Consider the following 14,839-nt stretch of genomic DNA (forward strand, 5'->3'; position numbering starts at 1 on the left):
CATAATTATTGCCCGCATGAGGACATGGGTGAAAAACCTTATCAGTGCACTGAATTTGATAATGGCGTCCATGTGCATGTTACAGTTATCAGCCACCAGCAAATTAATAAAGGTGAGAAACCTTATGAATGCATAGAATGTGGGAAAGGGTTTTCTACAAAGGGAGTTCTTAGTATTCACCAGAGAACACATACAGGTGAGAAACCTTATGAGTGCATTGAATGCAGGAAAGTATTTGCTACAAAGGGTGAGCTTACTGTCCACCAGAGAACACATACAGGTGAGAAACTGTATGCGTGCGTTGATTGTGGACAACGGTTTGCTCAGAAAGGACATCTTATTAAGCACCAGAGAACACATACAGGTGAGAAACCTTATGATTGCACTGAATGTGGGAAAGGGTTTGCTACAAAGGGAGTTCTTAATATTCACCAGAGAACACATACAGGCGAGAAACCTTATGAGTGCACTGAATGTGGGAATGGGTTTGCTACAAAGGGAGAGCTCATTATCCACCTGAGAACACATACAGGTGAGAAACCTTATGAGTGCACTGAATGTGGGAAAGGGTTTGCTACAAAGGGAGTTCTTAGGATTCACCAGAGAATGCATACAGGTGAGAAACCTTATGAGTGCACTGAATGTAGGAATGGGTTTGCTACAAAGCGAGAACTTACTATCCACCAGAGAACACATACAGGTGAGAAACCTTATGAGTGCATTGAATGTGGGAAAGGGTTTGCTCAGAAGGGAGATCTTAGTAGCCACCAGAGAACACATACAGGAGAAAAGCCTTATGAGTGCATTGAATGTGGTAAAGGGTTTGCTCGGAAGGGAAATCTTATTAGCCACCAGAGAACACATACAGGCGAGACACCTTATGAGTGCATTGAATGTGGGCAAGGGTTTGCTCATAAAGGAAATCTTATAAGCCACCAGAGAAGACATACAGGTGAGAAACCTTATGTATGCATGGAATGTGGGCAAGGGTTTGCTCATAAAACACATCTTATTAAACACCAGACAACACATACAGGAGAGAAACCGTATGAGTGCGTAGAATGTGGGAAAGGGTTTGCTCTTAAAGCACATCTTATTAAACACCAGACAACACATACAGGAGAGAAACCTTATGAGTGCATTGAATGTGGGAACGGGTTTGCTACAAAGGGAGGTCTTACTATTCACCAGAGAACACATACAGGTGAAAAACCTTATGCATGCATTGAATGTGGCAAAGGGTTTGCTCAAAAGCAACATCTTACTCGTCACCAGAGAACACATACAGTTGAGAAACCTTAGGAGTGCATTGAATTTGGGAAAGGGTTTGCTCGGAAGGGAAGTCTTATTACCCACCATAGAACACATACATGTGAAAACCGCATAACTGCGATGAGTGTGGGAACTGGTTTAGTCATAAGGCAGGTCATATTTACCATCAGCCCTTACATACAGGTGAGAAACCTCATACGTGTAGTGAACGTAGAAGTGGTTCTTTTGGAAGAGTGATCTTATTCGCTACCGGAGAATACATGGAGCAGAGAAAACGGATTGATGGACTGAATGTGGAAAATGCTTCAGTTGGAGCAGTCCCCTTATTAGGCACCAGACAAAACATGCATGCCTGGGTCTATTTCAGCATAGTGAATGTGGCGAATACTTGAGTACACAGGATGTTCTTATCTGCCATGAGACATAACATGTAGGTGGTGACATCTCTTCTGCAATTGAAGGTGCTTCTGATAGAAGGAGGTGCTTCTACAATGATACTGAGTTTGGCATGGCTGACTAATACTGTGAAGAACCTGCATCTGCAGCTGTTCTCGGTTTCCTTGGGCACACAAATGATGGCTGATTATGATTATTGAATCACTGCTGTTTGAAATGCATCCCTTCTGGAATATTAAGAAGTGAGACTGTACCTTCTATATTAAGGTAACCATCCTATGGAACACTTTGCCTAAGGACCTCATGCAAATTAATTGGCACCAACATTTTGGAAAAGCTTAAAAGACTGTGTGGTTGAATCAATAACTATAGACCCTTGTAGGATATATGGGGTGTCCCTTGGGACCCTGGCAGCTAGTAAGGGCTCTGACCTTAAGTGGAGGTCTCCCCCCATCTCTCGCCTTAGCTAAGGTCTAGCGCCCTCCTCATGCAACAGGGATGCTTCCATCTACTGAAATGAAACCCAGAGGGCATCTTGTCTTTTTCAGTACTGATATTATGCTCTTTCTACATAGATTCTAAAAGTGGATTTGGAGGGGCTCAGAGTGCATTTCCCGTCCCAACTCCATTGCACAGCTCTATCAACGTACAACCCTTACAACTTACTCCCAGATTCTGCAACACATCCACGGCAGTTCCTATTGCGTCTCATGCAGATATGGATAGAGAAGGTTTTCACAAAACAGAAAGGCTTCCGGGAGAGAGGCATAATATGCATTACATAACCGTGTTATCAATTAGCATTTCATTTGGACCAACGTCTTAGAGCCAAGAAGACTAACTTTGTAAAAAGAAAGTATTTATTTACATGTATACACATCCTTCATACTTTCTTTCTAGAATAACACAATATTCCAACTCTCCACGCTCACATAGAATTCGAACACATTTGTTTGGTAAGCATCAAATCAATCTACATCACTTCTTTAGTCAAGGGAATTCAAATACATGTCAAGCATATAAAGCCCTGTCCAACTCCACCTGGGGTTTAAATCGCCTTTCCATTGACAAAGACACAAAAGTCCTGTCCAGCCTCATCCCTTCTGCTTCAGGAAAATCAAAGTCCAAATAGACCTGCTCCATCATTGAATCAATATGTATAAACTGGCATTTCATTTCTAAAGGCAAATCACAAAGTTTAAACCTAAAGTAATAGCTTGTATAGGCTCGTTAAACCTATCCATTGGCAAGTCACCATATATCAAGCAATACATATTTCAATGTATATCATAATGTTCAATGCATAGCAAAATTGGAGTACATTATTCCATCAAGCAAACCCCACTGCAATACTAACCCAATCCTGACTCAAAGGTGCAGCTTAAGGCATGCACCCCCTGCTCCCTCTGACAGGATCCCAGCATAGCATCGCCTCAGCAGGTCAACCAGCCCTTTTATAGATGCTTCTCAACCTTCATACTCTGTCAGTTGTTATAACCCTAATTATTTCTAGATTTGACTATGGCAATGCCATTTTTTTTCTGTGCTCACTGGCATATGTGACTAATGTCAGGTGGCACAAAGTGCCAACCTGCATTTTTCATCCATTGAGAAATGTGGCCATATCACTGTTTCATTACAGTCCGTATGGTTTCCTGTGACCTCCTCAGATTGAGTTTAATGTGCTTTGTCTAACTCATTGTGCCTTTTATGGCAAAAGTCCCCGCTTTCTGCATTTTATCCTTCTACCCTTGACCTTCCTGTACGTTTAAATTCATTCCTCTAGATGAGGAGGTGGTGAACCTTTTTTTTTTTTTGGTTTTTACTCCCTATATCTGTAACACCTTCTGTCTAAGCTTGCAGAAGACTCATCTGTGGTTTCTTTCCTTAATTGTGCTGGATTCTCCTGTTTCAATGTCCACCTGCTGTTAGAACCCATAAACCTTTGGGTGAATAAGTGCCATAGGGAAAGATGTTCTTAATAAACAAATAAAAGGCATCTCTTGATGCCAACCCTACAGATAATCTGTGTATTAACTATTTACTCCCCATAAATTGGCGAACACTCCCTTCAAAAAAGTAGCCAAACTCCCAACTGTACAATTGGAAGCAATGGACAAATCGGTGCCAACCTTCCTGCTTTCTCCCACTCTGGTTCATGATTATGTTCAGCCCAGTGATGCCAGCCAGGCAGTGCCAGTAGATGGTGGTCTACAGGGATTTCTGCTTGATATGTCGAGAAACTATAAAGTAATGTATATTTTATTTTACATGAATTGCTAGCCGTAAAGTAATGTGAATTACAAAGTTGCAATTTCTTGCTACTTAAGTAAAAAAAAACACATGACTTGCGCCTCTGCAATTTTTTTTCTGATGGATATACCTGCCATAGATTCCTCATCTATGATATCCATATCCTCGTGCAGCTGTTCTCCAGAAACCTTTCTGCTGCTAGGGGGCGCTGCACAGCTCTGTATCGGTCAAACTCCTCTTTGCACCAAAATTATATCTGGCCCAGTATAAGTTGCCTGGCTGTGCCCCATGACCTCAGTTCCACCCTCCTTCCCTAGCACTCTTGATACTGAGGGACTGTAGAACTGATGGTGTACTAGTTTTCCAGAAGAGGGGCAGGTAAGAAGTGCAATGAGGAATCCATGGCAGGAACATCCATCAGAAGGAACATTACGGAGAGGAAAATCATTTGTTCTTTTAATGGATTCCTTCCTGCCACGGATTCCTCATCTATGATGTACTCCAATGCAGTACATAATGTGGAGGAGGGAGGAAAGCCAGCACACCACCTAAACCAGAAAACAGGACTACCCTATCAAAATGGGTATCCTGGCCCGCAAGGGAATCCAAGCAGTAATGATTACCGAGTGTGTGCAGTGACGCCCACGTTGCTGCCTGGCAAATGTTCAGGACACCGCACCCACCTCTGCAGGGCAAAGGTGGCAGCCCCTCCTCGTACAATGAGCCCTGAGACCCTCGGCCACATCTTTCACACCCAGATCATAGCATTTTGAGATGCAGAGAATGATCCACCTGGACAGGGTCTGTTTGGTCACAGCCCTGCCAGCATGAGCACCAGCGCAGCCAACAGAAATCTGGTCATCCTTCCTAGCCTCTCGAGTATGAGAGGCATAGGGCCTCATTATGACCCTGCTGGTCCGGAAAGAACGGTGGTGGTAAAACCGCCACCACAGTTCTTTCTGGACCGGATGATTAAGAGTCCTGCAGGCGGGAGGTGTCACTCCCGCCAGGTCTGACCTGGCGGGTATAACACCACCCGCCTCCAGGCAGAAATTGAAACACTGGCTCCGTCATAGACGGAACCTGTGTTTCCATTGTCCCCACCCCCATGGAGTCAGGAATGGGGACTTACACAATTCTGCCTCCGGAATTCCCTTGTCACCGGGGTCGTAATGCCCCAGTAATTCCGGGAATCATGGAGGCGGAATGGTAATACGAATCCGGCGGTAACCTGCCAGTTTTTCCGTCTCGGTTACTGCCAGACTCGTAATGAGGCCCATAGAAATTAAGGACCCGTATTGGGTCCAGTCAAAAATCTTTCCTCTGCCTTGGAAGGGTGAGGTGGAGGGAAGAACACAGGAAGATGGATCTGAGAGATGGAAATCTCTGAGACCACCTTTGGCAGAAAAGAGGGTATCGCTCTCAAAGTCACCTTCTCTTTGGAAAAAAACAAATGGGGAGGTAAAACAAATCCTGGAGCTCACTCACCCATCTCGCGGACGTGATGGCAACCAGCCAAATCACCTTAATGGTGAGCAATCTAATGGAACAGGAATGAAAGGGCCCGAATGGAGCGCCCATTAGAAAAGTTGAAACTAAATTCATATCCCACACCTGAACTACAAACTGTCAGGGATTAAAGTGGTTATATCAACCCCACAAGAACTGCATAACAGTGTTGATTGTGAAAAAAAGCCCTTTTCTAGGGACCTTTCGAACACAGAAATAGTGGCAAGGTAACCTTTCAAAGTGTCCATCTGCAGGCCCGTTTTGGGCCAAGCAAAGCAGAAAGTCCATCACATGGGGCAGAGGACAGGACAAAGGATCCAGGACCCTCTCCCGGCACCATATTGAAAAAATGTATGCCACTTGCAGGCATACATGGTTTTTGTAGTTGGCCTCAGAGCTGAAAGGACCACCCCTTGTATCTTAGCACCTCAGTAGTCCAGCATGAAGTGTAAGGATGCTGAGGTTCAGGTGGAGAACCAGCCCCTCTCAAGTCTACTCATTGGCGCAAGGAAGGGCAGATGGAACTGTCCAACTCCGGATTACTCGTTCTCTGGCCCAGTCCAGGGCGATCAGGATCAGTGTGGTTTTGAACAGACGGGATCTCCTGAGGGCCAATGGGATGACTGGGATCGGTGGGCTCCCTAATGAAGACATTCTCTGTAGCGGAACTCGCGCTTTCGGTTGACACTGGAAGGGAAGAGGTCCACTTTATGAGTGTGTCACCCCCCACCCCTAAGAGCGATCTCCTCCAGAACTTCTTGACAGAGCTCCCACTTGTAGTAGGCTGAGGTCTGTCTGCTCAATGCATCTGATGTGATGTTCTCCCGTGGGGCCAGATGAGCCACCTTCGGGGAGACACAGTTCTCCATAACCACAGTCTTCTTGCTTCTCTGCCCTCTGGAACGTGCTCTGCTGCACTGACTAAGGCTGAGCAGGGGCCAAAGGAGAACTTCACCATGGCACAAGATGCGTTCATGGCTCGCACCACTACTGCCTGACGTGAACACTTTCTTGCCCCATGCGTCCAGCCTTTTGCTTTCCCTGTCCAGTGTAAGGGAAGGAAAGGTAGAAGTTTTCAGGATCACTGTAGTGGCCTATACCACCAGGCTTTCAGGTGATGCGTGGTCAGCGAGGAAAGCTGGGTCAGAAGGTGCAGAACAGTGCTTCCATGATAGGTCTGTGCCCATTAGGGGCAACAGAGGCAGGTTTCTCCCACGCTTCCAACACTGGTGCCTCTACCACCACATTGCAGGGCAGCAGCGCCTCTTTGGTGCATCATCCAGAATGTTGCAGAGTTTGTATTGCACTTGTCGTGGGCGGCGCAGAGGGACCCAGGGTATCGCCCACCTTTCCCATCACGCACTAAAAAGCAGCATGAGGTTTACCTGGTGTTGGTGCTGGTAGAATGCCCAATCCAGACCTCTTGCCCCTGGCAGGTCATCTGCCAGGTTCAGCCTGTTGCCACTCCCATAGAACTCCTCGGGGAAGTCTCTCCTCTCTAGAACCTATGGGATCTTGTTGCCTTCCTTGTTGTAAATGTCATACTTTTTCGATATAAAAGTGTTGATTGGATGTGGGACATATTCCTGCGGAGTCCACAATGCTGCGTTGTTGAAGTGTGAATGCATGGAAAAAAGGAACTGAGGTCATGGGGCATGACTCCACTACTTATACTGACCTCAATGTCGTTTCTGGTGCAAAGCACATAGAGGCTTTAGACGGACCTGACGGAGAGTTGTGCTGAGCCACCTGATAGCAGGAACAGCTGTGCTAGGATCTGGATATTCTAGATGAGAAATCAGTGACAGGAAGGAATCCATTAGAAATGTCTCTATTGGGAATTAAATTTGTACACCCCCATAAAGTAATTTTACTTTGAACATCAACACATAGGGATTAAAATACCCCAAATCTAAATTATTTGGAGCCCTCCTGAATATTAAAAATGGAAATGGAAAAGGCTATATTCTCATATGGCAGTTAGACTAAGCTTGGCGCAACACATGTGCAAAGACTGTTTTGCAAAGGGAAAGCATGGAGAATGGCATCCATAAAACTGGAATCTCCAATATTACTCCAGAAGTAAGTTTCCAAGAAATGCATGCCTCACCAGGAGTGCCATCCTCGCTGAATGCTGCAGTGTTTCCACTGTTTGTAGCATGTTCTACAGTTTCCTTTTCTCCCCAGGATCCCCTGTACTGTATTACACTATTTCCTATTTCTATTGGTGCATTTAGGATTAGTAGATGATTCCCTAGCCTGGGATCGACATGTGGGGGTGTGATTACACAAGGGAGGGGGCATGCCCACCATTAAAGTACTAATTTAAAAGAAATTGGTTTGATGAGAAGGGCACAGAGAAGATGTCAAATTATGTGGACATGTATTTTAGAAAAGTGACATTTTGTGAATAGAGTCGAAAGAGCAAATGTAATAGAAATATGCACTGTGTTGTGAGACAATAAAAGTCATGCACATCTGGAAATGAAATGGTGTCTTTCTGTCTGAAATGAGAGTTGTGGGTTTAATGATATCACAGCTGTTCTCTAAATTTCAAGAAGGAATAGTGGACATAAATGTTTACAAAATAAAGCTGGTCTTGGATAAACTGACATGTCTGATGTAAAAGCCTCCAGCGGGATTCATACACTGAGTGAAATGCTGATGAAATGAATATTGAGCTTCAGCCAATATGTCACTGTGTTAACATTAAAAATGAAATGTTAGTAACTCTGTTTGTTTTAAATCTTTTTCCCTGACATTTTGTGTAAACTGCGTCCTGGAACAGAGGCGATTCATTTGTTTTAATTAGTGGGGTGACCACCTCTGTTCCAGTTTTGTGCTGCAGTGAATGTTATTGTGCACTTTTAAACTTTCTTGTCAACAGGTCTGTATTTCTTTGAGTTTTCCTTGAGGATACACAATTCTGACCACAACAGGTGTAATGCTATATCCGTAGAATCCTATTTGATTGAATTCTCTCAACTTATGTTTCATTCAACAGATCAGTCCATATCAATCTCAAAAAATAAACTGGGCTGTAACACGTTTAGAGTATGATTTGTGATGATTCAGGCACGTATGAACAATGGGTGCTTTGAAAATACAGAAGATGATGATGTAACAACTCCCAAGTGTCGGTGCACCCACTGCCCACCTGTAAAATCACAGCACTCCTGAGAGAATGGCAGAAAGTGGTGGAAGTGACTGCGGTGAGAGAAATTGACACATGCAGGAACATACCATATCAGCGGCTACCTGTGGCAGATTTACCCATTGTTCTCTGCAATCTGATTGGCAGACAGGAAGTAGAAAGCTGCTGATGTAAACATCAAACTAAACTGAACCACCCCGACTCTCATTAGCACTGCTGGAAAGAGTGACCAAACAACAGCTGCAAGGCAGGTAGAAAGAAATACAAATCATATCACATGTTAAGGCTGTACAGAGCAGAAGTGAACTTAATAGTTAAATAATGCCTTATTCCTGAATATCTTTGAAGCTAATCATTAAGGTTTAAAATGTATAAACACACACAGTAGCATACCTCAGTTACACCAACAGGTATTTCAATGTATCATGTGCTTCAGGGAATGACTAATTCACCAAAAGTTATCCTTGTTCAATCTTGGTCAACCAAGTTTCTTGACATGGTGGTGATCTTCAGGTGAGCCAAGAGAACCTCCTGGGCTTTTTTTTTAGTATTTTCCATCTGCTGCTCGCAGCGCTCTCAGCGCTGTTGTTCCCCCTCTCTCCCCGGCATCCATTTCCTGGTCCCTGTTTCCCTCCTTCCTCCCAGCCCGCCCACCTCCCCGTGATTTGGTGTGATTGCCTGCAGTGCATCAAGCCTACCGGCCAGTTAAGCTCCTTTCTCACCACTTTGGCAGTGATCTTCAGGTGAGCCTCGAGACAAGAGACCTTCCTGGGCCTTATTTGGTATTTTCCATCTGCTGCTCGCAGCACTCTCAGCGCCATTGTTCCACCTCCCTCCCCGGCATCCATTTCATGGTCCCTGTTTCCCTCCCTCCTCCCAGCCTGCCCACCTCCCCTGATTGGGTTGCTGCTGGTCATCACTGACCCTCCCAGGGCAGCCATCTGCCCGTGCAGCCCCTGTGGCTAAGGGCCCCAAGGCAAAGGGTGGCCTCCACTGAGGCGGCTCCTGTTAGTGTCTGCCGGTGTCAGCAGGGGAAGCCAGTGGCCAGCCATCAACCAGCAGCAACTAAGCAAGGTAGGAGTCACCCGGGTTAGTAATAGAGCGTGCACTCTACTCTGACAACTCTCCCACATAACAGATTCTCATACTTAGGTATATATTTTTTTCTCCGGTATTTAAACATTGTGTAAGTATTTGAAATTGCATTGTGAAACCTAGGCACTCTTCCACTTATACAGGACTCTCAGACTTAGGTGTGTTTTCTCTGGTATTTAAAAATTGCATTGTGCAAGTATTTAAAATTGCATTGTGAAACCTAGGCCCTTTTTTTCTCCTTACACAGGATTCTGACTTAGGTGTGTTTTTTTCTCCAGTACCTAAACTACTTTGTGCAATTTGTGCCATTCTGTGGTTTTGACTTCTTAGCAAAGCATTCACCTAGCAAACTTTCTTGCATTGTCTGAGCGCCTGTCGTCTTGTCCAATTGCCTACTATTGTCTCGTCTTTCTCTGTCTCATCTTCTTGCGCCCCTGCCTGCGGCCTTCTTGAGTGTTCTCCCTGCCCTATCCCCTCCTCCATTCCTCCCTTCCTCTTCTCTCTTCCACACTATAATGCTATCTGTCTCTCCTATCTTTTCTAACTGCTTCTCTATCGGCTATCCTGCTCTTCTCACTAAATCGAGTAGGAAGATGTTTAAAAATGACATCTTGGTCTCCAAACCAGGCCTCCCTATCATTGACACCTATAACAGGGCCTCCTCTAGGCAAACCCTCACTGACATCCTCTTTGTCATTCCCTCGCCAGATCTATGGCCTCTTCATATCGTCTCTGTGCTTTCTCCTTTCTCTTCTTCTCCCATTAATGGTGGCACCCGGTGGGAGGCCCTCTTGGCCTCCTTCGACTCCTCCAAGGTCATCATAAATGTTTACATTAATGGTACCGTCTTGGTCCATGCCCTCAGGCCAATCTCCTCTATTTTAGATGCTTCCCATGCCTCATCAATTTCCTTCCTTCTCCTGCTGTCCCATCTCTTCTCGCCACGGCTTCCTTGTCTCCCCCTGCTGCCTCCTCCTTGGCTACCTTGCCCTCTTCTCCTTCCTCTTCTACCCCCCTTGGGCTTCTTCTATACCTCCGCAGGGCATACCTCTGATTTGGACCCCTCACTGGAAGTCTTTCAAGGAAGGCAAACTTCTCCATATTGCCACTCTTAACTTTCACTCAGCTGTCAAACACTCCTCTGACATCTGCCGCCTCCTGAAAGAACGTGACCTCGTTGTCCTCACGAGATATGGTTCACAGCCAGCTCTGTCACTAGCTTTGACACTCTCCTCCCTGATGGCTACAAGATCATCTCTGTGCCCAGGTCCAACCGTTGCAGAGGGGGTGTAGCCCTGATCTTCCCTGAGTGGATTCCTGCCTCTGTCATTCCTACGCAGACCTAATCCTCTTTCGAATGCCTCGTATGAAGGCTCTCTCTCCTAGCCATTCCCTTACTGTGGCTACCATCTATCGGCCACCTTATCAGATCTCCTCCTTCCATTCTGAGCAGCAGACCTCTCCTCTTCCCTCCTGGTATCGACCACTCAACTCCTCCTTCTTGGAGACTTTCACATCCACTTGGATGCTTCCTGTCCTTCCTGTGGACTCTTTTGCAACCTCTGCGACTCTCTCACTCTCTGTCCTCCCCTCTGGCCAACTCACTCTGCAGGGCACACTCTTGATGTTCTTATCTCTACAGACCTTCCCATCTCTATCCCTCTCACCACTCCTCTCTCCTGGAGTGATCACTTTCTCCTTTCCTCTCAGTTCACTCTCTCCACCCCTCAGGCCAAGCCAACTCCAGCACTGCCACCTACCTTCTCGGTTATCCGACCCATGAAGCGTGTGTCAGTTGAGGCTTTCGCTGCCATTTTCTCACCCCCCTCCACCTCTGGCTGACTCACACCCTGACACAGCCCTCTCCATGCTCCACTCTGCTATATCTGATACTCTCGATGTTCTTACCCCTGTCATGAGGATCCACTTGAAGCCCAAAGCCAAGTGCAACTCCTGATACGACTCAGAACTCACCACCCTTAAATGCAAGTGCAGGGTGGCTGAGAGGAAATGATGTGCTTCCGGTACATCCTCTGACAAACTGGCCTGCTGCCTGCCCCAAAGGCTCTGTCTGCACCAAGAAGAGAGCCCACATCCAAGTCTGCATCTCTGCGGCATCCAACAACTTGGCCAAACTCTTTATAATCTGCAAGGAGCTGTCCAATCCTACTGCAGTCTCTACCTCTCCTGTCCCCTCCCAGGCCCTCTGCACGGCCCTGGCCTCTCATTTCATCTCTAAAACTCAGAACATCCTGTCCTCGCTCGCTTCCTCTCCTCCTCCCTCTACTCCCCTCTCTTTCTCTGGCCCTTCTTCTCGCACCTTCTCTGCCTTTCCCCTGTTCTCCCCAGACGAGGTTTCTACACAAGTACGATCTATGAAAGTATTGCCAAAACAGATTCACCCCTGTTCCTCCCAAACCATCAAGGACCACATTCACACCTGGTCCCCTGCTCTAGCTGACTTCTGCAACCACTCCTTTGCCACAGGAGTCTTCCCTTCCCCCCCTGCACCCTCATCTTAAGAAACCCACAACTGACCCCTCTTGCCCAGCTAACTATCGTCCAATCTCCATCACTCCTTTCCTGGGAAAACTCCTGGAAAAGCTGGCCATCTCCCAACTTAATCTTCATGCTGAATCTGTTGGTTGTCTCCATGACCATCAGTCTGGCTTCAGAGTTGCCAGAAGCACAGATACTGCTCTCCTGAACATCCGTGAAGACCTGCTTTCCAACATCGATTTCAACACCCCCTGTGTCCTCATGTTACTTGATCTCTCTTCTCGCTTTGACATGGTCAACCATGCCATCCTGCTCAACCGTCTCCGTGATAACCTGGGCATCACTGATCAGGCCCTGGCTTGCCTGACCTATTTTCTCTCTGATCGACCGTCCCAGGTCCAACTTGGGTCATTCCTCTATCTCTATCTCTACCTGTGGTGTTCCCCAGGGGTCTAACCTCTCTCCCTGGCTGTTCAACCAATACCTGGCACTTCTCGGCCACCGCATTGCCGCTCTCTGCCCCAACTTTCAGTGCTATGCGGATGACAGCTCATTTTCAGGCTCCCTTCAGCCACCTCTTCTCCTACTCTCATCTCTAACTGTCTGTCTGCAATCCACAAGTGGTGTGCCGCCAATGGCCTCTGTCTGAATGCCAGTAAGACAGAGATTCTCCTCATCGGCACACCCACTCCCTTCTTTCCTGTCGCTCTCTGGCCAGCCTCTCTTGGCCCTCTTCATGCACCCACCTGTGAGGCTAAAAACCTCATGGTCATCTTCGACTCCACACTTTCCTTTTCTACTCACATCTCTGACATCTCTAAGAAGTCACACTACCAGCTGCACCTCCTCAAAGGTATTCTTCCTTTCCTCTCCTTCCCCCAGAAGCTCAGTCTCCAGAGCTCTGGTTCTCTCTAGGCTGGACTACTGCAACAACCTCTTTCTAAATCTGCCTGCCTCTACTCTCCGTCCTCTGCAACTCATCCAGAACAGGACTGCGAGACTTGTCCTTGGCCTCAAGCCCAGGGATCGTATCTCTCCAGGACTGAAATCTCTGCACTGTCTCCCAGTGGCTGCGAGCATTAAGTTCAAAACCCACTGCATTGTCCACAGGGCCGCCTGGGGACTGGGGCCTCAATACCTTCAACTCTCTCTTCCTAAATAACTTCCTTCTCGAGCTCTTTGCTCATCCGCCTCCAACTCACTCAGGGTCAGTGGCTTCTCCAAGCAATAAGTTGGTGGCAAATCTCTTTCTTCAGCTGGGACCTCCCTCTGGAAAAGCCTCCCTGCCTCCCTGAAACCTGAGGAGAACCATCTTTGGTTCTGGAAGCACCTCAAAACCTTCCTCTGTGCTTCTGCTTTCTCTCCTCTCCCCTGCTGAACTCCTGGCTGAAACTGAAACTACTAGTCATCTGGCTACCCTCCGATCTTGGTCCCAGGTCTCCTCCCGCGACAGTCGCACACCTGCACTGCCTCCCCGGCAACCCCTGCCCTGTGGGGGCTGTATCTGTATCCCTACAGTCCCCTACCAGCACTTGACACTTGATGTCTGCACTTACCCTTGCACTTGCCACCAGCAGGCCGAATTTTGTTACTTATTGTTTTACTTATTTGTTACTGTTGATCCCATGTACTGCATTGCCCCCTCCCCATCTCCCCTGCACTTGCGCGATCTCAATGCCACCTGGCATAGTAGGATTGATGCCTCTGTCTTCCCTCTCTACCCCCTCTCTGCCTCGTCGCACCTTGAAACACTTGTCTATAGGCGCGTTATAAATGCCATATCATATCATAACCTTTAAAACGTTATCCTGTTTTACATAACAGAGCAGGCAGTGAAAGTATATTTCCTTGATCATATCAGGTCAGTGATTAGCAGATAAGATGGTCAGAGATGTGCTGTACAAGTTACAACTCCCCTCAATTCGACCAAATCCTAATTGTAGTTGTTGACTTCTGTTACCTGTGATGAGCACACAGTAGTGCATACCCACCTATTGATCACATGACAGAAACATTTGAAGCAAGGTGGCATTGGTCATATGGACCCATCTATTGATCACACGACAGAAACATTTGAAGCCAAGTGGCATTGGTCATATGGACCCGCCTATCGATCACACGGCAGAAACATTTGAAGCCAAGTGGCATTGGTCATATGGACCCGCCTATCGATCACACGGCAGAAACATTTGAAGCCAGGTGGCATTGGTCATATGGACCCACCTGTTGATCACATGACAGAAACATTTTAAGAAAGGTGGCATTGGTTATATGGACCCATCTGTTAGGCAGAAACCTATGCAGTTCCCTCTGGGACCACTGCAAAATATTTAAGACTATAGGTGTTAGACAGTAAACCTACTTGGTAGCAGTCTGCACCACACAGATTCACTTGGTAGTTGTGGCTGAGCAGTCAGACTTCCCTCAAAAAGAGTTAGGCAGTATACAGAGTATTCACAATAGGCCAAGAGAACACCGTAGAACAAGTAAACACTGACCAGGGCTTGGTGTAAAAGAGATATAATTATTTATTTAAAACCACATCTAGAAAAACACACAGGCACTAATAGTAAGCAATTCAAAAACACGGTCACTAAAAGATATACACTCCCTTAAAAGAATATTAGACAAGTCTTAAGTAAAGATTTTCAGACAGCGGTG

The 14,839-nt window shown here is 46.5% G+C and overlaps 1 pseudogene; it reads left to right on the forward strand.

Moving 5' to 3' along the window:
* LOC138498530 (zinc finger protein 585A-like) overlaps window positions 1-7,920 on the forward strand; it is a 1,446,290-nt pseudogene extending 1,438,370 nt beyond the window's left edge.
* Window positions 7,921-14,839: the final 6,919 nt, after the last annotated feature.

The sequence above is a fragment of the Ambystoma mexicanum genome, chromosome 5q, assembly GCF_040938575.1.
Source record: "Ambystoma mexicanum isolate Mex_15411 chromosome 5q, UKY_AmexF1_1, whole genome shotgun sequence".
Lineage (NCBI taxonomy): Eukaryota > Metazoa > Chordata > Amphibia > Caudata > Ambystomatidae > Ambystoma > Ambystoma mexicanum.